The sequence below is a fragment of the Schistocerca nitens genome, chromosome 7, assembly GCF_023898315.1.
Source record: "Schistocerca nitens isolate TAMUIC-IGC-003100 chromosome 7, iqSchNite1.1, whole genome shotgun sequence".
In the NCBI taxonomy this organism is placed as follows: domain Eukaryota; kingdom Metazoa; phylum Arthropoda; class Insecta; order Orthoptera; family Acrididae; genus Schistocerca; species Schistocerca nitens.
Genome location: NC_064620.1, coordinates 241,337,162 through 241,363,534, shown reverse-complemented (window position 1 = coordinate 241,363,534; position 26,373 = coordinate 241,337,162). Strand labels below are relative to the sequence as shown.

General features: G+C 44.2%; 2 protein-coding genes across 2 annotated transcripts in view; one reads left to right on the top strand and one right to left on the bottom strand.

Moving 5' to 3' along the window:
- The window catches only part of LOC126195139 (rho GTPase-activating protein 17-like), a 354,101-nt gene extending 339,177 nt beyond the window's left edge, over window positions 1-14,924 (bottom strand). Inside the window, exon 1 of the mRNA XM_049933640.1 lies at window positions 14,812-14,924. The gene's annotated coding sequence lies outside the window, so the exon portion shown is untranslated. The remainder of the gene's footprint in view (window positions 1-14,811) is intronic.
- The window catches only part of LOC126195141 (UNC93-like protein MFSD11), a 246,376-nt gene that overhangs the window by 160,644 nt on the left and 59,359 nt on the right, over window positions 1-26,373 (top strand). The window lies entirely within an intron of this gene.

The window sequence follows — 26,373 nt, the reverse complement described above, 5'->3', positions numbered from 1 at the left end:
CCTGAAGTCACAAGTGTATCGTGATCGACCGACATCTCTTGGGATGCTGAAAGCCAACATCCGACGCCAATGTCTCACCATAACTCCGGACATGCTTTACAGTGCTGTTCACAACATTATTCCTCGACTACAGCTATTGTTGAGGAATGATGGTGGACGTATTGAGCATTTCCTGTAAAGAACATCATCTTTGCTTTGTCTTACTTATGCTAATTATTGCTATTCTGATCAGATGAAGCGCCATATCTCGGACAATTTTTTGAACTTTTGTTTTTTGGTTCCAATAAAACCCCATGTCATTCCAAGCATGTGTGTCGATTTGTACCTCTCTATCTACATTATTCCGTGATTTATTCAGTTTTCAAATTTGTACTGACTTTTTGATCACCCGGTGTATACACAGCTGTCCTGAAGCAATAAACAGTGCGATGCGTGTTTCCGGTAACAGCCACGGCAGGCAATGTGCAATAATATCGTGGATGGGTGGTACAACGAAATTAGTCAGGTATCACTTACACAGGAATGATAGTTTCGTCTGCGAGAAGTTTCGTACTACAACTAATAGTGCCCTTTCAGCTAGTAATAAATCAGTACCCTTCCCACGTGCCACTAGTTCTGTAAAGAGTAGAACTCTCATGTGTACCACAGCTTCAAACGTCTGGTTACTTCACAAATCATTTAATGTGTAAAATATTTGACATTAAAAACGTAAAACTTTCGTGGCTGAAGGCGCAAAACCGTAATTGTGTTGATTTTATTAGTTTCCGATTATTCACTCATAGACTAGTGAAAAAGTTTCAGAAAGCGTCGAAATTGTGTGTGAAGTCGCTTGTGCTCTCTTTATCAAACACTCGGAGCATATAGTCGTGAGTTACGCCGTCTTAACACATACAGACACTTTCTAACTGTAATACTTGCTTTACTGTGCTAAAACCTTATCATAAGACTGTACTTCGTAATGAGCATATTATGACAGCATTTTAAACTTTAAAATCAGTCAGTAATTATCTCAAATACTGAAAATAAAATTTATTGGTTGGCTGGTTTGTGGGGACTGAAGGGACAAGACTACAAAGGTCATCGGTCCTTGAAATTGTTGTCCATCGAAGCCGTTAGATGAAGCCGTTAGACGCACAATCTGCAAGAGGAATCAGATGACGGTTTATCCCATTAGCAATACAGATACTATAGAACACGTCAGACAATACTCGTGTGTGTGTGTGTGTGTGTGTGTGTGTGTGTGTGTGTGTGTGTGTATGAGAGAGAGAGATGGGGGGGGGGGGGGGGGAGGATGACTCATCGGCCAGGATATCGTACTGCGTTTTGTCAGCTGTATTCCTCATACAGACTGTTATCTACATCAGCCACTGACGGACGACATTTCTTGTCCCAATATCATTTGCTTCCTTTCCTGTTCCATTAACAGATTGTGTGCCAGCGGCCGTCGGCAAGACTCCGTCAATGAGGTGGAACATCTGTGATTTTACAGACACAGTCATTTCGGGAGACGCGTGTGGAACGAAGAAATACGTTGCTTGACTCTGGTTGTAACTACGTTCTCCGATATGCACAACTCAACAGATACTCGCTCTTATACTGCCACTGAAGTTTTCCGATCCTCTCAGCGAAGCTTTATTGCTATACGAAATACGTGGCGAAGCGCGCTGCTCTTCTTTGGATTTTGCACTCCTCCATCTGTTGATCCTACCTATTAGGTAGATGCCTCAGACTAACGAACAGTGCTCAGCAGTCGATTGAACTAAGGTTTTGTAAGACATCTCCTTTAGGTTTATTCTAGTCAATCTATCTGGCGGGCAGTTATGGGTCATAGTTCAAACTAAAATCGCACCGTTCATATACTTTCACGCCGTTCGTCCAAAAAATTCCGAGATTGATTTTATTCCTGGCGTACAAGCGACGTCAGCTGAGCAATTGCTGTTGCAGCTTGAGCATACACCTGTAAACAACAGATGTGCATTCCTCCAGACCGTGGTCAACAGTCGGTGTTAAGTAGTGGGCTTGCGGCCCGAGTGTGTCACCGTTTCTGTGTCACAAGTTGCTATAGAACAACACCTTTAAATAAAAAGTTAAGGATTTTCTGGAGAGAAAGTTTTTGAAGAATAGAAAAATATTTGCTCCGTTGGTCCCTCACACCTTGATTCCCGAACAAAAACGCGGCTTAGGGACGCATGTCGCGACGTGATTGACGAAATCTTTGCCGGCCGAGCTGGCCCAGCGGTTCTAGGCGCTACAGTTTGGAATCCTGCCTCGGGCATGGATGTGTGTGATGTCCTTAGGTTAGTTAGGTTTAAGTAGTTCTAAGTTCTAGAGGACTGATGACCTCAGAAGTTAAGTCTCGTAGTGCTCAGAGCCATTTGAACCATTTGACGAAATCTTTCCTGGAAAAACACAATTAAGAGTGGTGACCAGACTTGGTATTATCAAGGCGAACCTATCACAAAACGACAAAGTCCAGAAATTCACATGCAAAGTAAACGCTTTGACGACATAACTGACGTTCAAGCCAATGTGACAAGCGAGTTGAATAACATCCTAAAGAACTAGTTTCATGGCAGTTTCGCGTTGTTGTATGATCGTTCTGTGATGTGTACTTCAGTGAGAGGAGAGTATATAGAGCACATGATATCTAAAAACCACCATCTTAACTTTTCTTTTTTCATCCATCCACTCTTGAAACTTTTTGGCCTGGCGGGGTATTACAGTTACGACTGTTTCCACCAGCTAATGACAGTTGAATAGTCGAACAATAACAGCTCTTTCCTTCTATTTGCAATCTGTTACAGTTATTTCTTTAGGATCAAGTACCGCTTTCTACACCAAGCATCGATTTTCTGCAGGCCTTCCTCGTTTTCGCTGCAATTTTCTGGCGTTAAAATCCTCCTGTGAACATCCACGAAAACCCTTACATAATTATCAACCATATCACTTATGAGTAGCTTTCAAAAGTAATGCAACACACTTTTTTCTGAAAGTTTGTTGGTTTTATTCAGGTTTCCAGTACACCATATTATTCGCCACTCTTTTTGCTACAAAATCCTATTTTTCAACACAATCTCCGTTTAAGCCTTACGTCACCTAACTGCGAGGGCCTGTTAGCCCGCGTGGTACCATTCTGCTGGTCGACGTTGTAACCAACGTCTTGGTGCGTCAGTAGCCTCCCCACCATCCACATACTGCTTTCCGCGGAGTGCATCCTTCATTGGGCCAAACAGAAGGAAGTCGGAAGCTGCGAGATCCAGTCTGTGGGGTGGATGAGGAAGAACAGTCCAATGAAGTTACACTACTGGCCATTAAACTTGCTACACCTCGAAGATGACGTGCTACAGACGCGAAATTTAACAGAAGGGAAGATGATGCTGTGATACACAAATGATTAGCTTTTTAGAGCATTCACACAACGTTGGCGCTGGTGGCGACACCTACAACGTGCTGACATGAGGAAAGTTTCCAACCGATTTCTCATACACAAACAGCAGTTGACCGACGTTGCCTGGTGAAACGTTGTTGTGATGACTCGTGTAAGGAGGAAAAATGCGTACCATCACGTTTCCGACTTTGATAAAGGTCGGATTGTAGCCTATCGCGATTGCGATTTATCGTATCGCGACATTGCTGCTCTCGTTAGTCGAGATACAATCACTGTTAGCAGAATATGGAATCGGTGGGTTCAGGAGGGTAATACGGAACGCCGTGCTGGGTCCCAACGGCCTCGTATCACTAGCAGTTGAGATGACAGGCATCTTATCCGCATGGCTGTAACGAATCGTGCAGCCACGTCTCGATCCCTGAGTCAACAGATGGAGACGTTTGCAAGACAACAACCACCTGCACGAACAGTTCGACGACGTTTGCAGCAGCATGGACTATCAGCTCGGAGACCATGGCTGCGGTTATCCTTGACGCTGCACCACAGACAGGAGCGCCTGCGATGGTGTTCTCAACGACGAACCTGGGTGCACGAATGGCAAAATGTCGTTTTTTCGGATGAATCCAGGTTCTGTTTACAGCATCATGATGGTCGCATCCGTGTTTGGCGACATCGCGGTGAACGCACATTGGAAGCGTGTATTCGTCATCGCCATACTGGCGTATCACCCGGCGTGCTGGTATGGGGTGCCGTTGGTTGCACGTGTCAGTCACCTCTTGTTCGCACTGACGGCACTTTGAACAGTGGACGTTATATTTCAGATGTGTTACGACCCGTGGCTCTACCCTTCATTCGATCCCTGCGAAACCCTACATTTCAGCAGGATAATGCACGTCCCCATGTTGCATGTCCTGTACGTGTCTTTCTGGATACAGAAAATGTTCGACTGCTGCCCTGCCCAGCACATTCTCCAGATCTCTCACCAATTGAAAACGTCTGGTCAATGGTGGAGGAGCAACTGGCTGTCACAATACTCCAGTGACTACTCTTGATGAACTGCAGTATCGTGTTGAAGCTGCATGGGCAGCTGTACCTGTACACGCCATCCAAGCTCTGTTTGACGCATGCCCAGGCATATAAAGGCCGTTATTACGGCCAGACGTGGTTGTTCTGGGTACTGATTTCTCAGGATCTATGCACCCAAATTGCGTGAAAACGTAATCATATGTCAGTTCTAGTATAATATATTTGTGCAATGAATACCCGTTTATCATCTGCATTTCTTCTTGGTGTGGCAATTTTAATGGCCAGTAGTGTAGTAATGCTTCTGAAACACTCACTTCGTAAAAGCTCAAAGTTTCTTCCACATCGGATGATTCCGTCCCATTAACAGAGATCTGTAGAGTTGTATCTCTACAATGCTGATCCGATGCTCGATAAACTCATAGTACGTTCACTGAAGACAGTACGGAACTGCAGCGAATGCCTTACGGACGCCAAGGAACACAGCGTGTATCTAGGCACAGTTATCTACTTCCCTGTAGAGCTCATGGATGAATAAAGCACAGATTAAAACCGTGTGCCGGACCGAGACTCGAGCTGGCAGAAGTAAAGCTGTGAGGACGGGGCGTGAGTCGTGCTTGGGTAGCTCAGTTGGTAGAGCACTTGCCCGCGAAAGGCAAAGGTCCCGAGTTCGAGTCTTGGTCCGGCACACAGTTTTAATCAGCCAGGAAGTTTCATACCAGCGCACACTCCGCTACAGAGTGAAAATCTCATTCTAGAAACATCCCCCAGGCTGTGGCTAAGTCATGTCTCCGCAATATCCTTTCTTTGAGGAGTGATAGCTCTGCAAGGTTCGCAGGAGAGCTTCTTTAAAGTCTGGAAGGCAGGAGACGAGGTACTGGCAGAAGTAAAGCTGTGAAGACGGGGCGTGAGTCGTGCTTGGGTAGCTCAGTTGGTACCTTTGCCTTTAGCGGGCAAGTGCTCTACCGAGTTCGAGTCTCGGTCCGGCACAAAGTTTTAATCTGCCAGTAAGTTTCATTATTTTCGTTCTCCGAAAAGGTCATTATACTCAAATGTTAAACCTGATACCAAAGTGTTTTCTCAAGGGACGTTTTCGAACACCGAGCACGTATGTTTTCTGTACTTACAAACTGGTAGTCTCTGAAGAGCGGCCATCAACATTACAAACCAGCGACGAGAGATACCACACAATTATCTCAACACGGCTGTTATATGTCGCAAGCGCAGAGTGATAACGGTGCATCCAGTCACATAAATTTTCATATGGTTGACTCTGGCGCCCGCTGTTTCTAGACAAGGTAGATAAAGTCCCTTTGCCTCAGCGTCTCACACTAACAAACATGTATATTGGTCGTTTGCCTTCCCTTCGCCGGTGTTCAGCTACATTACGTAACACTTGCACACAGCTGCAATCCTCGAGCGATATCTTCTCTCCTTATCTGCAGGCCAGCCAAGAGTTTCCCGTCTAGTGTTTTGTTCGCTTGCACCTTATCGTTTGATACGGACTACTCGGAGTGAATTAAACCAATAATTTGCTAGCGTCAACAATTCAAAATGATAACTGTCTCGGAAAAGACGGGATGGAACTCCTTTTACGTTAAGCAAGGCAATCAACCAGTATTGTTGGTTTCAGTATCAGTTAGCTGTATTCAAAATGGTTCAAATGGCTCTGAGCACTATGGGACTTAACATCTGGGGTCATCAGTCCCCTAGAAATTGGAGAACTACTTACACCTAACTAACCCCAAGGACATCACACACAACCATGCCCGAGGTAGGATTCGAACCTGCGACGTGGCGGACGCGCGGTTCCAGACTGAAGCGCCTAGAACCGCTCGGCCACAGGGGTCCGCAGTTAGCAGCTGTATTCGAAATTGATCTGGTGAAGCTACAACTGTGCCCTTGTGTTCCTCGTACAGATGCAGCGCCTCACTAGCCAGTTACTTGGGTTGTGGAGAGGGAAGATGGAAGCGTCGGGGTATATACAGTTTTGGTAAATGCAAGATACCGACAGGTGTGAATACCTTTTACTAACCAGAAAATATCCTAGTACCAGACGTGGATAGAACTTTGAATTTTAAAGTTAGTAGCTGGAACCACTGGTGTTTTTTCTTACTCGTTACATCTCATACGTTGGGACAGAAGTAAGAACTTTGAATTTTAAAGTTAGTGGCTGGGACTACTGATGTTTTTACTTACTCGTTACATCTCTTACGTTTCCAGATAGCGCGCCACATGCCATAGCATTTGTACTATTTCTGCACTGTTTACATTACAATTTTACCTTTAATGGTAACCGCCAGTGCAGAACGTTACGCTAAATGCTGATATATGTCTAGGCTAACTTTTTATTAATTGAATAAATTAAATTGTGAACATGTACGAGGGTGGTTTAGTAAGTCTGGTAAAAAAGTCTCCTTTAGGGATTTACACCTTGTCCAGCGATTCTCCAGCTTTTTCTTCCCATCTGCAAAATTAGTTCTGTCAAACTGAAAAATACTGGTTGGCTGCAACTGTCCCTTTCTCATTTGATGAAAATTTCTTCCCAGTAAGCCAAAGTTTCAAGTTAGGGAACAAGAATAGGTCACTTGGTGAATAGCGTGGGTGAGGAACGAATTCAAAGCCCAATTCATCCATTTTCGCCATTGTTATCGCTGATGTGTGGGATGGTGCATTATCCTGGTGAAATAGTACTAGTTTGCGTGACAACCTTCGTCTTGTTTCAGCCAATGCAGGTTTCAAACGGTCCAGCAATGAAGCATAATAGAATCCATTTACGGTTTTGTCTTCTTTCGAGTACTGTATGACGATTATCCCCCCCAGGAACCATGGACCTTGCCGTTGGTGGGGAGGCTTGCGTGCCTCAGCGATACAGATGGCCGTACCGTAGGTGCAACCACAACGGAGGGGTATCTGTTGAGAGGCCAGACAAACATGTGGTTCCTGAAGAGGGGCAGCAGCCTTTTCAGTAGTTGCAGGGGCAACAGTCTGGATGATTGACTGATCTGGCCTTGTAACATTAACCAAAACGGCCTTGCTGTGCTGGTACTGCGAACGGCTGAAAGCAAGGGGAAACTACAGCCGTAATTTTTCCCGAGGACATGCAGCTCTACTGTATGATTAAATGATGATGGCGTCCTCTTGGGTAAAATATTCCGGAGGTAAAATAGTCCCCCATTCGGATCTCCGGGCGGGGACTACTCAAGAGGACGTCGTTATCAGGAGAAAGAAAACTGGCGTTCTACGGATCGGAGCGTGGAATGTCAGATCACTTAATCGGGCAGGTAGGTTAGAAAATTTGAAAAGGGAAATGGATAGGTTAAAGTTAGATATAGTGGGAATTAGTGAAGTTCGGTGGCAGGAGGAACAAGACTTTTGGTCAGGTGATTACAGGGTTATAAATACAAAATCAAATAGGGGTAATGCAGGAGTAGGTTTAATAATGAATAAAAAAATAGGAGTGCGGGTTAGCTACTACAAACAGCATAGTGAACGCATTATTGTGGCCAAGATAGACACAAAGCCCATGCCTACTACAGTAGTACAAGTTTATATGCCAACTAGCTCTGCAGATGATGAAGAAATAGATGAAATGTATGACGAGATAAAAGAAATTATTCAGGTAGTGAAGGGAGACGAAAATTTAATAGTCATGGGTGACTGGAATTCGTCAGTAGGAAAAGGGAGAGAAGGAAACATAGTAGGTGAATATGGATTGGGGGGAAGGAATGAAAGAGGAAGCCGCCTTGTAGAATTTTGCACAGAGCATAACTTAATCATAGCTAACACTTGGTTCAAGAATCATGAAAGGAGACTGTATACATGGAAGAAGCCAGGAGATACTGACAGGTTTCAGATAGATTATATAATGGTAAGACAGAGATTTAGGAACCAGGTTTTAAATTGTAAGACATTTCCTGGGGCAGATGTGGATTCTGACCACAATCTATTGGTTATGAACTGCAGATTGAAACTGAAGAAACTGCAAAAAGGTGGGAATTTAAGGAGATGGGACCTGGATAAACTGAAAGAACCAGAGGTTGTAGAGAGTTTCAGGGAGAGCATAAGGGGACAATTGACAGGAATGGGGGAAAGAAACACAGTAGAAGAAGAATGGGTAGCTCTGAGGGATGAAGTGGTGAAGGCAGCAGACGATCAAGTAGGTAAAAAGACGAGGGCTAATAGAAATCCTTGGGTAACAGAAGAAATATTGAATTTAATTGATGAAAGGAGAAAATATAAAAATGCAGTAAATGAAGCAGGCAAAAAGCAATACAAACGTCTCAAAAATGAAATCGACAGGAAGTGCAAAATGGCTAAGCAGGGATGGCTAGAGGACAAATGTAAGGATGTAGAGGCTTGTCTCACTAGGGGTAAGATAGATACTGCCTACAGGAAAATTAAAGAGACCTTTGGAGAGAAGAGAACCACTTGTATGAATATCAAGAGCTCAGATGGAAACCCAGTTCTAAGCAAAGAAGGGAAGGCAGAAAGGTGGAAGGAGTATATAGAGGGTTTATACAAGGGAGATGTACTCGAGGACAATATTATGGAAATGGAAGAGGATATAGATGAAGACGAAGTGGGAGATAAGATACTGCGTGAAGAGTTTGACAGAGCACTGAAAGACCTGAGTCGAAACAAGGCCCCGGGAGTAGACAACATTCCACTAGAACTACTGATGGCCTCGGGAGAGCCAGTCATGACAAAACTCTACCATCTAGTGAGCACGATGTATGAGACAGGTGAAATACCCTCAGACTTCAAGAAGAATATAATAATTCCAATCCCAAAGAAAGCAGGTGTTGACAGATGTGAAAATTACCGAACTATCAGTTTAATAAGTCACAGCTGCAAAATACTTACGCGAATTCTTTACAGACGAATGGAAAAACTGGTAGAAGCCGACCTCGGGGAAGATCAGTTTGGATTCCGTAGAAATGTTGGAACACGTGAGGCAATACTGACCTTACGACTTATCTTGGAAGAAAGATTAAGAAAAGGCAAACCTACGTTTCTAGCATTTGTAGACTTAGAGAAAGCTTTTGACAATGTTGACTGGAATACTCTCTTTCAAATTCTGAAGGTGGCAGGGGTAAAATACAGGGAGCGAAAGGCTATTTACAATTTGTACAGAAACCAGATGGCAGTTATAAGAGTCGAGGGGCATGAAAGGGAAGCAGTGGTTGGGAAAGGAGTGAGACAGGGTTGTAGCCTCTCCCCGATGTTATTCAATCTGTATATTGAGCAAGCAGTAAAGGAAACAAAAGAAAAATTCGGAGTAGGTATTAAAATTCATGGAGAAGAAGTAAAAACTTTGAGGTTCGCCGATGACATTGTAATTCTGTCAGAGACAGCAAAGGACTTGGAAGAGCAGTTGAACGGAATGGACAATGTCTTGAAAGGAGGATATAAGATGAACATCAACAAAAGCAAAACGAGGATAATGGAATGTAGTCAAATTAAGTCGGGTGATGCTGAGGGAATTAGATTAGGAAATGAGACACTTAAAGTAGTAAAGGAGTTTTGCTATTTAGGGAGTAAAATAACCGATGATGGTCGAAGTAGAGAGGATATAAAATGTAGACTGGCAATGGCAAGGAAAGCGTTTCTCAAGAAGAGAAATTTGTTAACATCGAGTATAGATTTAGGTGTCAGGAAGTCGTTTCTGAAAGTATTTGTATGGAGTGTAGCCATGTATGGAAGTGAGACATGGACGATAACTAGTTTGGACAAGAAGAGAATAGAAGCTTTCGAAATGTGGTGCTACAGAAGAATGCTGAAGATAAGGTGGGTAGATCACGTAACTAATGAGGAGGTATTGAATAGGATTGGGGAGAAGAGAAGTTTGTGGCACAACTTGACTAAAAGAAGGGATCGGTTGGTAGGACATGTTTTGAGGCATCAAGGGATCACAAATTTAGCATTGGAGGGCAGCGTGGAGGGTAAAAATCGTAGAGGGAGACCAAGAGATCAATACACTAAGCAGATTCAGAAGGATGTAGGTTGCAGTAGGTACTGGGAGATGAAGAAGCTTGCACAGGATAGAGTAGCATGGAGAGCTGCATCAAACCAGTCTCAGGACTGAAGACCACAACAACAACATGACGATTATTCTGTGAGAATCCCAAAAATAGTGACGATCATCTTACGAGTTGCCGAAATGGTCTTTGCCTTCTTCGGTGCACTTTTACCAGCCTTTCTCCATTATTTTGACTGCCGTTTTGACTCTGGCGTGTAACGATGGATCCAGTTTTCGTCAAAAGTTACAAACTGGTGCAAAAAGTCTTGCAGATTGCTATTAAACATCGCCAGACATGGTGTTGAAATGTCCTTCCGGATGCGCTTTCCCTCAGTTGTTATCAGTCGGGTCACCCACCTCGTGCACAGCTTTTTCTCCGTGCACTCGCTCATTTGACATGCCTACAGACTCAGAAATCTCAAGAATTTTCATTCGGCGTCTTGTATTACCATATCATTGATTTTGTCGGTCGTTTCCTTTGTGGTGACTTCGGGCCGGACCGCGCTTCGTTTTCTGTGCTTGTCCGACCTCGTTTAAATTGATTTATCCAAAAGTAAATGGTCTTCAGTGATGGTTCAGAGCGCGCATAAACTTTATACAGTTCTGTTTTGACTTGTGCGGCAACCATTCAAATGAAAATGGTTAATAACAGCACATGACTCCGTTTTCTCCATTTTCAGTCGCAGTAGACACAATGACTAATTCAGACGGCGATCAACAATGGACTGTACGCTGTACGTTGTTGAAATTCTTTATACGATTATTGGAACAATCAAGCTTACCTACCACGAAGGCGCAACAAAAATGTACATTTCTCTCACGGACATTTACCAGACTTATCGAGCCATCCACGTAATTGGTTTCGGTGATAAATTGCCATTACGTTTTGTTTCTTTTTATGTTACGTCAAAACTGGTACTCAAGACTCTGGCTGCATATTCCTGACAATGACCTGCGGATAAAGTGGCAATGGATAGGACATTTTGTCTTGCTGCAGCATTCCAAAGCCGAGCGTAAACAGTTTTAAACATTCAGCAGCCGAAATTTTGTAAAAAAGGGCATTATATTTTTGTATTTTCCAAGGCTGAATTGGGCAAATAAAGCTATTGTTACTTAATTCCTACTGGATCTCAAGAACTGCGTGGCCAGTGTAGTATCCGATCTCGGGCATTCATGCCCATCTTATGATGGCTAACATTTCCGCAACCGGTTATGGTAATGAAATAAAGCATTTTAATAGTATTTGTGGTTGGTTTCGTTATTCACCAATAAATAAAGTTAGGTTCAAATGCTATTTGCGTGCTAATGACATAGCATATCGCAGCTCTCCAATTGAAGTTCAAGAAAAAGTAAGATTTTCACGTTCCTGAATTGAAGAGAGAATTTCACGTAATATGAAACTTCGTCCGACACACCCCATTCAGAGAAAATGATAACTACTGATTGATAGCAGTACGTTGAGATAAGATGGTCTTGTCAGTAGAAATAGCATCGTTCCTCGTAAAAAATCTTTGGGAATGATTTGATGTTACTGAAGTAAAAACTGATTGGATTTGCTTTATTGATGTAAACAGAAACTTTTAAAAAGGAAGTGGAAATGGTTTTCGAAGGTTCCCTGATGACTTTCGGGAAGGGGTATGGAGGGTGCAATTTCAGAACAGGGGAGAAGGAGGGAAAAGAATGCGTCTGATCAAAATTGGGCTTTTCTTTCGATTAAAGACGATCGGAGAGCTTCGTTGCAGATTATTAGGCTGCCCATCAGCAAACACAAATGCCCAGCTCGGCAGTGAAGAGTCTAGATCGTGGACTCCATCTTGAAGCACTTGGTTCGAGAAAGGGAGTAGATACGTGGTGTCTGTTCTTTCGGACATCTCCAAAAGAACAGACACCACATATACAATTAGCGCGAGGCTGTCCAATGATCTCTTCAGAGTAGATACACCCCACGCTCATAGTATTACGGAAATTGGCGAAACGCCACGAGCAAAGAGGACAATCGGCAGGGGCACTACGTCAATTGTGTGTGAGTAAACTAAGAATTTGGGTCTGACGGGAGGCGTGCTAGGGTAGTCCGTGCAGATGGGATGACCTCCGTGTACTGATGGCGTAGTGGTTGCCGGCACGGTAGCTCAGCGTGTTCGGTCAGAGCGTTAGCTGCCCTCTGTAATTAAAAGCTGAGTGAATGCAACAATGAACCTGGGTCATAGGACTTCAGCCTCGAACAAATACAACGGCCAATAACGAGCAAAATGAGATCAACAAAAAAAAATGGTCAGAGCATCTGCGTATTAAGGAGGAGACCAGGGTTCAAATCCCTGCTCGGCACAATTTTCAACTTTTCCGGTTGACATAAATCAGTGCCCACTGCGCTGCTAAATGTTGATCGTCCTTTGTGCCTTAAAGGGTGTAGAGGTGAAGAAGTAATCTCCTGACCGCCGAATATCATGGGCGAAATTCCAAACCACTTAGTGTCTGACGGAGTGAAAGACCATTACGATTGGTTCGTCCGTCAGGTAGGGTCTTAAGCTCGGCAGTTGGTGCTATTCGAGAGGAGCAGGTTGTGTGCTGACACACAGTCCCGCCTTCTGCTCACATACTCAACAACACCACCACTTACGTCACGTTGACTGATAAGCAGTATATACAGTAGATACACGCAGACCCTCAAAAGACCTATATCTCTAACTTCGATCAGTTGTAGAATTTTGGAACACGTATTATGTTCGAGTATAATGACTTTTCTGGAGACTAGAAATCTACTCTGTAGCAATGAGCATGGGGTTCTAAAAAAGACGATCGTGTGAAACCTGGCTTGCGCTATTCGTCCACGAGACTCAGAGGGCCATAGATGCCGTGTTTCTTGACTTCCGCAAGGCGTTTGATACGGTTCCCCACAGTCGTTGAATGAACAAATTAAGAGCATATGGACTATCAGACCAGTTGTGTGATTGAATTGAAGAGTTCCTAGATAACAGGACGCAGCATGTCATTCTCAATGGAGAGAAGTCTTCCGAAGTAAGAGTGATTTCAGGTGTGCCGCAGGGGAGTGTCGTAGAACCGTTGCTATTCACAGTATATACGACCTTGTGGATAACATCAGAAGTTCACTGAGGCTTTTTGCGGATGGTGCTGTAGTATATCGAGAGGTTGTAACAATGGAAAATTGAAGTGAAATGCAGGAGGATCTGCAACGAATTGACGCATGGTGCAGGGAACGGCAATTGAATCTCAATGTAGACAAGTGTAATGTGCTGTGAATACATAGAAAGAAAGATGCTTTATCATTTAGCTACAATATAGCAGGTCAGCAACTGGAAACAGTTAATTCCATAAATTATCTGGGAGTACGCATTAGGAGTGATCTAAAATGGAATGACCATATAAAATTAATTGTCGCTAAAGCAGATGCCAGACTGAGATTCATTGGAAGAATTCTAAGGAAATGCAGTCCGAAAACAAAGGAAGTAGTTTACAGTGCACTTGTTCGCCCACTGCTTGAATACTGCTCACCGGTGTGGGATCCGTACCAGATAGAGTTGATAAAAGAGATAGAGAAGATCCAACGGAGAGCAGCGCACTTCGATACAGGATCATTTAGTAATCGCGAAAGCGTTACGGAGATGATAGATAAACTCCAGTGGAAGACTCTACAAGAGAGACGCTCAGTAGCTCGGTACGGGCTTTTGTTGAAGTTTCGAGAACATACCTTCACCGAGGAGTCAAGCGTATATTGCTCCCTTCTGCGTATATCTCGCGAAGAGACCATGAGGATAAAATCCGAGAGATTAGAGCCCACACATAGGCATACCGAGAATCTTTCTTTCCACGAACAATACGAGACTGGAATAGAAGGGAGAACCGATAGAGGTACTCAAGGTACCCTCCGCCACACACCGTCAGGAGGCTTGCGGAGTAGTAGATGTAGATCTAGTATATGACTTACTTTGACGCGAAACCAGATAAATTACTATACTAAAAACAAAGAGGTCAGATGCTGAAAGGGAGCATAAATCAAGTTGCGATGTTACTATGCAAGTTGCCGAAGAATTGTGAAAAGTTTTTCCTGGAAAGGGGAAGGGTGGTTACCGGTTGTCTCCTTCTACCAACTACCAACCCAGTCCTGCCTACCTCGTCGAGTGTATGCTACTATCCCATAGTCTGATGACACTGATCTCCGTTCAGAGGAAAGACCACCTCCACTTTCACAACTTGACAGCTTGCCGTCACCGACGCGCTTTGATACGGTTCGTTGCGTGGGTTTCGAGCCACTCTTGATGTAACAGCAGGGATTCGTGACCTAGAAGCTTAGATGAAATAAGAGAACAGGAGTGTGAGGGGCTGCGTTGCACATAAGCGCATCAATAGGCTGGCTACTCACCACACTGCTGCTATTCCAAGGGACGCGACGTGGCGTGGTTCCGCTCGGCGTCGCTCGCCAGGGAGTGTCCCTCATATCGTATCGCATCGCCAAAGTCAGATAAACGCCGTCCAACCAGCAATGGCGAGCGGCTGACAACGCGACACAGCCACCTGTCGACTCTGGCCGCTCGGCGTGCGCGGGCGTGCTAAATGTAAACAGCGAGTTGCGGTCTCTGGAACCCACACGAATGGAGTCACTGGAGATGACACCAGTGAAGACGAAATGCTATCAGTGCAAGCTATCCAGAGCTGGCGCACGTGTAATGTTACGTATATGTTATGACAGATAAATATTGTTTTCCACGTCTGGACAGTAAAATATCTAGGAATATGCATCCTCGACGGTTTAAAGCAGGGGTCTCCAAACTACGGCCCGCGGGCCGAAACCGGCCCGCGAGGGCCGGCAAACCGGCCCGCGTTAGCTGGCCGGACATCCCCGGTATCCGGCCCGCCAAATATTTGAGGTGGCACCTATACTGCCAACAATTGAGTTTCGAGGCCTATCGCGACCAATACACCGCGACATTGGCTCTGCTACTTGCTACAAGACTACATAACTAAACTTATTGTTGCGCCGCTTGAAGTAACAATGCGTTGACATACTCTACCTCTGTTACGTCTTGCAGTAATAGTGTTGCTAACAATGATTTTGAGATTTCGTTAATTTGGAGGACGCTTTCGTGAAGAATGTGCAGTGACATACTTTTTTGTCGGTGAAATTCGCCAGAATAAAATACGCCAGAATTTCGGTCAGGTACGTCCACCAATCAAATTTGTTTAATTAAATGAAAATCGTAGTTCGTTTCAGTGCTAGCTATTCCCACAACCGTAGATTTTTGCGATTTCATCTTTCCTTTAGCCTTACATTACGGTGATCATGGAGTCCTAGGGTGCTTTACTCCCACTAGGTAGTTCTTGGCCCTTGTGACTTCGTGGAGGAGTCAATGTGGCCCGCGGACTCCAAAGTTTGGAGACCCCTCGTTTAAGGTGTAATAGCCTCATAATTTGTGCACACTTGCGTATTGTTTGCGAATGTGTTCCCTTGTGTTCGCTTTGGTGAAGGGGACTTCGACTTGTAGGAAGTACGCTCTCGGAATTTTAAAGTTGCACAGGTCATACTGGTCCTCAAGAAAAGAAGAAGTAGTAATCCGATAAATTATGGATCTATATCACTGAAGTTGATTTTCCGCAGGATTTTGGAACGTATACTGTGTTCGAACATTATGAATTACCTCAATGATAACGATCTGTTGACACAAAGTCAGCATGGGTGCGGAAAATGTTAGACAACTAGTTCCTTACTGTCACGAACTAAGAGTGCTATCGACAAGGAATTTCAAATTGATTCCATGTTTCTAGATTTCCAAAAGGCTTCGGATACCGTTCCTCACAAGCGGCTTTTATGGTGTATAGTCTCAGTTGTTCGATTGGGCACAGTAGTAACTGACGTAAAGTAATCGAGAAAAAATGGAAGTGATATGTGGCGTTCCACAAGGAAGTGCTATAGGCCCTCTGCTGTTCCTAATCTATGCAGACGATTTGGGATAAAAGCTGAATAGCCGTCTTGGATAGTTTGCTGATGATAATGTCATTTACCATCTAGTAAGGTCTTCAGAAGATCGAAACGGATTGCAAAACGATTTAGACAATATTTCCATTTTGTGCGAAAAGTATCAACTGACGCTAAACAATGTATACTGTTAGGGCATTCAAGTGAGTACTAAAAAAAATCTGTTAAATTTACACGACAAATGACAGGAATCTAAAGGCTGTCAGTTGAGCTAAATACCTAGGAATTACAATTACGAACAACTTAAATTGTAATTGTAATGATCACAAAGGGAGGTGGGGAGGCAAACCAAACACTTCGTTCTGTTGGCAAAACACTTAGAAAATGCAACAGGTCTGCTAAAGACACTGCCTACACTATGCTCGTTCTTCCTCTGTTAAGAGTATTGGCTGTACGGTATGGGTTTCTTAAGGGGATGGGACGTCAAACGAGCCGCCTGGGTGCAGGAGAGGCACCACAGGACATTTTAATTTCCATGGTCTATACTTTTATGAATAAATTCGCGAAACTTTGTCAGCATGACCAGGGAGGATTCAGAATTCATACTCATAGCAGTGGAAGTTATATATGGAAACTAGCGCTCATTTTTTTTCTAAATATTAAGTGGAACCCCTGCACGCCCACATTCGTATTGTGATGTCGCCTGTGCTCTGATTGGTATCGAAACAGAATTCCACTGAAAATGCTGCGACTGACTTTCGCCCGCTTGTTAACCATTTGTAACTTTCAGGGAAGTGTCATGAGTGGCAAATTTTGAGTAAAACCTAGACATTTCTCTTGTTGCCATGTTAAAATTTTGCTTCTTTTGCTATAACACAGCGGAATTTACACAGTGGCACCTCACTAGCACGTTGTGCACAGGCAATTGCGAGAGAATTCTGAAACATTTGTTTATTAAGTTTATCAAGCGAGGAACTGAGGAAAGGTAAGGTCAGTAGCTTATAAAAAAGCACATAGTCGATACAAATTAAACTTGTAAGTCTCAACATACGTTGTTCCAAAACCCATAGCATTTCTCGTTTCACCAGACATCGATGGCCCATAAAAATTACATTCTTTCATCCAAAAAGTCAGTAGTTGGTGGAGTAACATGGTAGATAATTAAGTTTTGCATGATAACTGTATGGAAAAATACTCTCCTCTTTTCATGCTATCATTTGCTACAATATCATTTCTATATCTCAAACCGTTTATGAAATATGAGGAATGTTGTAAATATTTCACTCTGGCTTTATCACTAGCATGGTGCGATGGCAAATGAGTGTGCTACGTCAGATCAATTTCATCGAGATTGGTGACAAATAGACCCCTCCCCCCCACCCAAGTCTAAAGAAATACAGGATGAGTCAGGAGGAAAGGTACATGCTTTGAGGAGTGATACCAGTGGTGAATCTGAACAAAGAACTCCTAATAAACATATGCCCTTTTCTTAATCGTTTCCGGGTAAACCAATGAAAACGACTAGGAACGGGAAACGTGTAGCGTCATCCTTACTAACCGTGTCACCGAGCGAGGTGGCGCAGTGGCTAGCACACTGGACTCGCATTCGGGAGGACGACGGTTCAATCCCGCTTCCGGCCATCCTGATTTAGGTTTTCCGTGATTTCCCTAAATCGCTTCACGCAAATGCCGGGATGGTTCCTTTCAAAGGGCACGGCCGACTTCTTTCCCCGTCCTTCCCTAATCCGATGAGACCGATGACCCCGCTGTCTGGTCTCCTTCCCAAAACAACCCAATCCAACTAACCGTGTCAGTACGCAGTTCACTTGCGCATGGTGCAGTTGTTTACCTCTAGTCTCAGTCCGACAGTGCTTCTCGTAATGCACGGTACTACTGTGTTGTTACGTGAACAACGAATACAGTTTTGTGTAGTGAAAATGCCACGGATCTTCACGCATGCAGAGTTTGCTGACATGGTGTTTGTCTATGGTTTGTCCAATGTGAATTCCACAGCTGCTGTGCGAGAATACCAACAACGATTTCCGAATCGCAGAGTGCAAGATAGCAAGGTGTTTAGCAGGGTTTTTTACGGATGGCGTGAGCGTGGTACGCTTCCCAGGGTAAATGTTGCCTCTGAATGTCCCGTACAACAAACTCTTAATGAAGTTGAGACCATTCTTCAAGTAGTGGAACGCAACCCTACTACTAGCTCTAGAAGATTTGCTGCCCAACTTAGTATTACACAAACACGAGTGACGCGCACAGTACACTAGCACGGTGTGTATCTCTTTCATCGGCAGACTGAAAAACATCGCCGTCCGCTGTGAATGAGCGGTTCTAGGCGCTACAGTCTGGAGCCACGCGACCGCTACGGTCGCAGGTTCGAATCCTGCGTCGGGCATGGACGTGTGTGATGTCCTCAGGTTAGTTAGGGTTAAGTAGTTCTGAGTTCTAGGGGACTGATGACCGCAGATGTTAAGTCCCATAGTGCTCAGAGGCATTTGAACCATTTTGAAAAACATCTGCATGACTGAGATGCTGCCCCCCCAGCAAGAATTCTGTCAATGGATCATTGCCAATGAGCTATTAATTCCACGTATTCTGTTCACTGATGAGTCAACATTCACCCGCAACGGAATCAACAACACGCGCAACTGCCATGCACGGGCAAATGAAAATGTGCACGCTACTGTGGAAACGAATTTTCAACGACGTTTCCCAGTAACGTGTGGTGCGGTATTATTGATGACCAACTCATCGGTCCAGTTGTTTTAGATAACCATCTTACTGGGAAACGGTATCTTGAGTTTCTTCAAAATGTGTTACCAGAATACGTGGAGACTATCCCTTTGGCAAGACGAGCTCGTATGTACTTTCAGCATGACGGAGCTCGTACACATTTCGTACGGCCAGTGACACAGTATCTCAACTCAACGTATCCTGGTCGTTGGATCGGTCGCTGTGGAGTCATTGCTTGGCCACCGAGGTCACCGGATCTTACCCCATTGGATTACTGTTTGTAGGGGTGGCTGAAGAGTGACGTCTACAGGCGCAGAGTGGACACAAGAGAGGAACTTCTCGCTCGTATTTTACATGCTTGTGTCCAGGTAAAGGAATGCAAAACTGCTCCGATCGGCGACACAATGCCTGTCTATAAGAGCAGCAACATGCATTGCAGTTGACAGTGGACTGTTTGAACATATTCTGGGAGGAAACGTACACAATTAAACAAACCATAACATAACAGTGTCTCAATTTACCGTCACCTGCACCTTTCCCGTTCCTAGCTGTCTTCAGTGGTTTAGCCAGAGACGGTTAAGAAAAGGGCATATGTTTATTAGAAGTGTTCTGTTCAAAATCACCAGTAGTATCATCCGTCAAAACATGTATGTACCTTTCCTCCTGACTCACCCTGTATTCAGTATGTTAGCTGAATTTCGTATGCAGCAACATATTATGTATCATGCACCAAACGCTGAATCGTAGCGACCCCTATTTTTCATGGCAAACTTTTTCGAATTTGGCGCAGTGTCCTACTTCGACATAAATATCACAGTAACTATGACCGTTAACGAAATTATGGGCACGTGATCATGAACCGGACATCTAAAGCTATAAGCAACGCAAAAGTGAAATTTCTTGCCGAGTAGTTTCTGTAAAATCGTTTGAGAAAGATTTCAGGGCGTGCTTCTCGATTCTGTCATCGCCGACCGACTGAAAGGTGACAAACGCTGACCGCCTTCCCTTCCGAATAACCGAATGAACTCGCCCAGCGCTTTGGAGGAAAATTGGTCACTGCGCATCGCCCACCGTACCCTGCGTGGACGCCTACTTACATGCTTTTGTCAAGTGTTTTGTTGACTATCTGTTGGAAGTGAATGCAAACAGTTGCTAAAGTGGTATATTGAGTACTTTCCTGTTGTGGCATTTGATCTGGAAACACGATTCATGGGTGAAACTTCCTGGCAAATTACATTATTTGTTGGACTGGTACTCCAATATACACTTCTGGCCATTAAAATTGCTACACCAAGAAGAAATGCAGATGATAAACGGGTATTCAATGGACAAATATATTATACTAAAACTGACATGTGATTACATTTTCACGCAGTTTGGGTGCATGGATCCTGAGAAATCAGTACCCAGAACAACCACCACTGGCCGTAATAACGGCCTTGATACGCCTGGGCATTGCGTCAAACAGAACTTGGATGGCGTGTACAGGTACAGCTGCCCATGCAACTTCAACACGATACCACAGTTCATCAAGAGTAGTCACTGGAGTATTGTGACGAGCCAGTTGCTCCCCCACCATTGACCAGACGTTTTCAATTGGTGAGAGATCTTGAGAATGTGCTGGCCAGGGCAGCAGTCGAACATTGTCTGTTTCCAGAAAGACCCGTACTGGACATGCAACATGGGGACGTGCATTATCCTGCTGAAATGTAGGGTTTCGCAGGGATCGAATGAAGGACAGAGCCAAGGGTCGTAACACATCTGAAATGTAAAGTCCACTGATCAAAGTGCCGTCAATGCGAACAAGAGGTGACAGAGACGTGTAACCAATGGCACCCCACAACATCACACCGGGGTACGCCAGTATGGCGATGACGAATACACGCTTTCAATGTGCATTAACCGCGATGTCGCCAAACACGGATGCGACCATCATGATGCTGTAAACAGAACCTGGATTCATCCGAAGAAATGACGTTTTGCCATTCGTGCACCCAGGTTCGCCGTTGAGTACATCATCGCAGGCGCTCCTGTCTGTGATGCAGCGTCAAGGGTAACCGCAGGTATGGTCTCCGAGCCGATAGTTCATGCTGCTGCAAACGTCGTCGAACTGTTCGTGCAGATGGTTGTTGTCTTGCGAACGTCTCCATCTGTTGACTCAGGGATCGAGATGTGGCTGCACGATCCGTTACAGCCATGCGGGTAAGATGCCTGTCATTTCGACTGCTAGTGATACAAGGCCGTTGGGATCCAGCACGGCGTTCCGTATTACCCTCCTGAACCTACCGATTTCATATTCTGCTAACAGTCATTGGATCTCGACCAACGCGATACGATAAACCGCAATCACGTTAGGCTACAATCCGACCTTTATCAAAGTCGGAAACGTGATGGTACGCATTTCTCCTCCTTACAGGAGGCATCGCAACAACGTTTCACCAGGCAACACCGCTCAACTGCTGTTAGTGTCTGAGAAATCGGTAGGAAACTTTTCTCATGTCAGAACGTTGTAGGTGTCGCCACCGGCGCCAACCTTGTGTGAATGCTCTGAAAAGCTAATCATTTGCATATCACAGCATCTTCTTTCTGTCGGTTAAATTTCGCGTCTGTAGCACGTCATCTTCGTGGTGTAGCAATTTTAATGGCCTGTAGTGTAGAACCTTTGCTTTAATGGGCAAAGGCTACCCAAGCACGACTCACGACTTGTCCTCACAGCTTTATTTCCGCCAGTACCTCATCTCCTACCTTCCAAACCTCACAGGAGCTCTCCTGCATTCCTTGCTGGACTAGCAGTTCCGGAAGAAAGGAACTGCGAGGAACAGCTTACCCTCAGCCTAGAGTATTGTTTTCAGAGTGAATCTTCCAGTGTAGAGCGGAGTGTTCGCTAAGATCTGCGTCGGGCATGCGAATGTGGAAAGTTGCTTCATTGTTCTATTATAAAAAGTGTGTAGGAAAGACCAGTGTATTGATACTTATGTGAGAGAAGCCATACTTACAGAAAGTAAACTGCAGGAAGTGGGGTACCTTCTTGCTACTGGTTGTGTGTCAAGGACCCTGACAAACATATTTCGATTGGTTAACTATTAGATTACCGATCTACCTTCACTTAATTTAATTTCCATGTCCAGCTTTCCGAGACGTTCGTCCAATATCTTAAACCATTTAATATTTCGCACATACACTGCATCAGCGCATATACTGATGATATTGTTACCTTCACTTTCTGCTGTTCTTGGGAGTAGGTAGATCTCTCAGGAATATGCAATGTGATAATTTTAAAACCGCACTATTAATGTTACAGTGTAGGTCCGATCTGCTCGCTGTAGTGCAGTATTCAGAATCTAAAAATAAACAATAAATACCGACCTGATGCTTTTAACACTGTTTAATCTCATCCCCCTGAAACCCCGGTATTCCTACCGACTTTTACAGCTCTGTAATTCCGGCTACCTTGGCTGCTTTACTTTTGTACAGTGGACATTTCACGTTCCACAAACACTCCAGATCTACATAAAGGGAAACTAAGTTAACAGTTGTATCGTCACTCCAACGAGCCATGACGCCGATCCACAAGAAACAGTTGACTGAAAAGAGAGGGCGGAACGAAGACAGACAATAATGCACGCTACTAATCAGAAGGTTTTCACACGTGTCCAGGGGCGCGTCATTGGTAGGTGACCTGGACTACCTACTAAACTGTTTTACTTACCGATTACGAGCTGTAATGAGAAAAGTTATGAGGCTGATTTCTAACCTACCAAAACTTTTATTCCCTCCCAAACAACACTTTTGTCCCATTCAAAGAAGTTCCCCTCGGCACCTGTACACTGGCAGACTCGCTGTTCCCTGTATTGGTAGCAGCGCTGAAAGGCTTCAACTGGTCGGGTCTTTAACATGTCGGCCACGTTCTTTTGAATGCTCTCCCGAGTTCTATAATGACTTCATTAAGACATTTTTCGATTTCGGGAAAGGAAAAACATCACGAGGACTCAGATCAGATGAATAGAGGGATTGTAGAACAACAGGAATGCCTTTCGAGGTCAAAAGTTCCGTGATTAAAGTGGCTGTGTGACACGGGGCGTTGTCTTGATGCAACATCCACTTGTCTGCAATGTCCGATCTCATTCGATTCACCGTTTTCCTAAGCATTTTATGGATATCTTTGTAAAACACATGGTTGACAGTTTTTTCCTGGAGCAACAGTCTCACAAGAGCATGCACACGTTCGACGTTTTCGGTCGGTTTTTAAATTCCAGGTCTCCCGGTGTGCGGTTCATCTTCAACCTGTTCTCGACGCTCAAAAAATGATTTGTACCGACGAAAAACTTGTAATCTTGATAAGAAATGTTCCCCACAGACCTGATTCAACTTTTCACACTCGCGGATTCCCCAAGCGTAACGCAAAACTTAATGGCATTGTAACCTCCCCCTCACTTATCGACCTTAATGACAGTGAAAAATTAAACGACGTGTACCTCATGGAAATTTGGGAAAAGCAATCGTCACCGAAGTTAATCTGTCGGTAAAGAGGGTGGAAGGGTTACATCTAAATTAAAGGAAAAATGCAAATGAAATTGGTGGAAATTAATTTTTAAAAATGTTTAAGTTAATAAAGAAAGTAAATGTGCGGTCGTTACGTTAACAATTAACTGGCGTTAATTAGATATTTGAGATTTGGGGAAAATTACGGTCGCCAGTCCTATGAGCAACTATTATAATAACTGAAAAAGAAAGGTTAATGCACATATAATTAGCACTAAAAGCGTGGCAACTGAAGGATGACACATGTTGTGTGAAAACTGAATGTTTGTCAGAAGTAATAAATTTCGCTACACTCTGACTTAATTTAGCAAAAGAATTAAGAAAACCGGAAAATTGAAAGTTAATTTAGTGACTGAAATTAATAGTGAACTTTGTTTCTGAAACACTACGAAATTAAATAAAATATGGTTAGTCTTGGGCTACCTCAACAATCATCTCAAAAGCAACTTGAATCTACACAATTTAGAAATAAGAGATTTAACTTTGAACTTGAATTAAATGATTTTGAACAATTAACAATAGTAAAAAATATAGTACCTACCAAGCTGAGCTGCAGTCACAGGTAAGCTAAAATATGGTAACAAAACTCGCACTCTTAATTTGTGCTTGTGTAATCTAAATATAGTTCTGTTTGTTTTTTGTAGCCAGCTATGAATACTTTAACTGAACTTTGAAATTGAAGCAGTGAAATGGAATGATATTACTTTAATGCTGGCGTTTGAATTTCAACGACACTCAGGTTCATTTCGGAAAAGGAAGGGACCCTGCTTGGTAATGCAATTGGGACAATGAGCAACAAAGGTTCATGCTAAGTTGCTGTATTTTAGTGATGCAAATGGAACAGTTTGAAAAGCTGAGGTCTGCCATACAGTTCTAAAACTTAACGTGCTTTCAGTCTTCCTTGTTGGTTGATTGAAGGTTTGAAGTCGTCGATCGAGGAGGTGGCGACAATCACTTATTGTCGGCCGTCGCTGTTGCAGAAGCTGGATGTTGGCGCGCCTTCTTCTCGACACGGTCACCAGGGGAAACGGGCTCTTGATGTGTGCCAGCTAATGCTTCCCGTCCGCGAAACTGTGTCTGAAACTATCATAGCAAGTCGAGCGCAATTACATGCTGCCAAACCCCGAAAGCGCGGCAACTTGCGGGAGCGTCACACAACACACCACCTCCACCGCCCTACTCCAGCCAGACTCTGCTCTGCCCGCGCTCCACGTGGCAGAGTGAACACTACCCAAGATCCTAAACACTTTGGTTCTCCACACGACCTATCGATGTAATCGTTCGATAGGATAGTTTTCCCTAGGCAAGACCCAGCGTAAAAATACAAATTAAGTTTACAAAACAAACCAATTATACATCGACATAAATGCATAAATATATACATACAAATTGTAAAACAATTACAATATATAAAGACACAGAAATGTCATATCTTCAGGTTACAAAATAAGGAAAAAATTTATAGTACAATAGATGGAAATATGGGGAAGGGCATTTCCGGCGTTACAGCATGACGTTGCTCTGAATGCCGCAGTTTCATTTTCGTGACGCGCTACAAAAACGCAACGTCACTGATGACGCTCTAAAAAAATCTCATGATGGCTGTACAGAGCTGAAACTCGGACTGAACATCTGGAAAGGATGAATAAACCTGTCTATACAAGTAGAACAACACAGTGTTGCCAGATCGCTCGTAGTGATAAGTCTTATTACTTTCCTCACACCTTGTACACGAAACAATGTCGTTTAGATAATTTCAGTTACTAAGTCAGTTGGCCCTTGACTAAATCAGTGGCATCGAGCGGGACAGCACAGTGATTAGCACACTGGACTCGCGTTCGGAAGGACGACGGTTCAAACCTGCGGCCGGCCATCCTGATGTAGGTATTTTTAAATTGCTTCAGGCACACGCCGGAATGGTTCCCTTGAAGGGGCACGGCCGATTTCCTTCCCCATCCTTCCCTAATCCGAGCTTGTGCTCAGTCTTTAATGACCTAGTTGTCGACGGGACATTAAACACTGATCTCCTCCTCCCAAAACACTGGCACAGTGTGAACCAGCCTTTAGGCGTGAGATGACGAAGTACGTGTTGAGGCTGCGGTGGCTTTCCAACACTCTGGTGTGTAATATAGCTGCTATTGTTTGCACCATCAGACTCGCCTACCGTCAATAATTCTGTACTGTCAGGTGTCCACTCCCGCGGTCCATGTAAGGGCTGGGATCAAGCCGTGGAAACGGGAGCAAGCCAGCCAGCACAACCGGTCCGCGCCTGTAGCGGGTCACAGCAGGCGGGCCTCGAACCCCCGACCTTTGCCAAAGACGCGGCCTGGGCGTGGCCGCCCGCCTCCGTGCCTAGCCTGAATCTACTACACGCGCACCAGCCTGTTTCTAAAGTTCGGACTATCCGCGGTCGGAAAAGTGCCGGTATTCCGCGCACTATCAAACAGCGTGTCGGAGAAGTTCAAATGGTCTGAGCACTATGTGGTCATCAGTCCCCTAGAACTTAGAACTACTTAAACCTAACTAACCTAAGAACATCACACACATCCACGCCCGAGGCAGGATTCGAACCTGCGACCGTAGCAGTCGCGCTGTCGGAGAAGTCTCAGCAGCCTTGTTGACTGTCGCCATCGCTCAGTCAGTAGAGTATTATCCAAAGCCTACCATATATAAGTAAGGGGTAGACGGCCTTCTGCCTAGCTGCAGATTTTAGCAGACCGTTTATCCGCC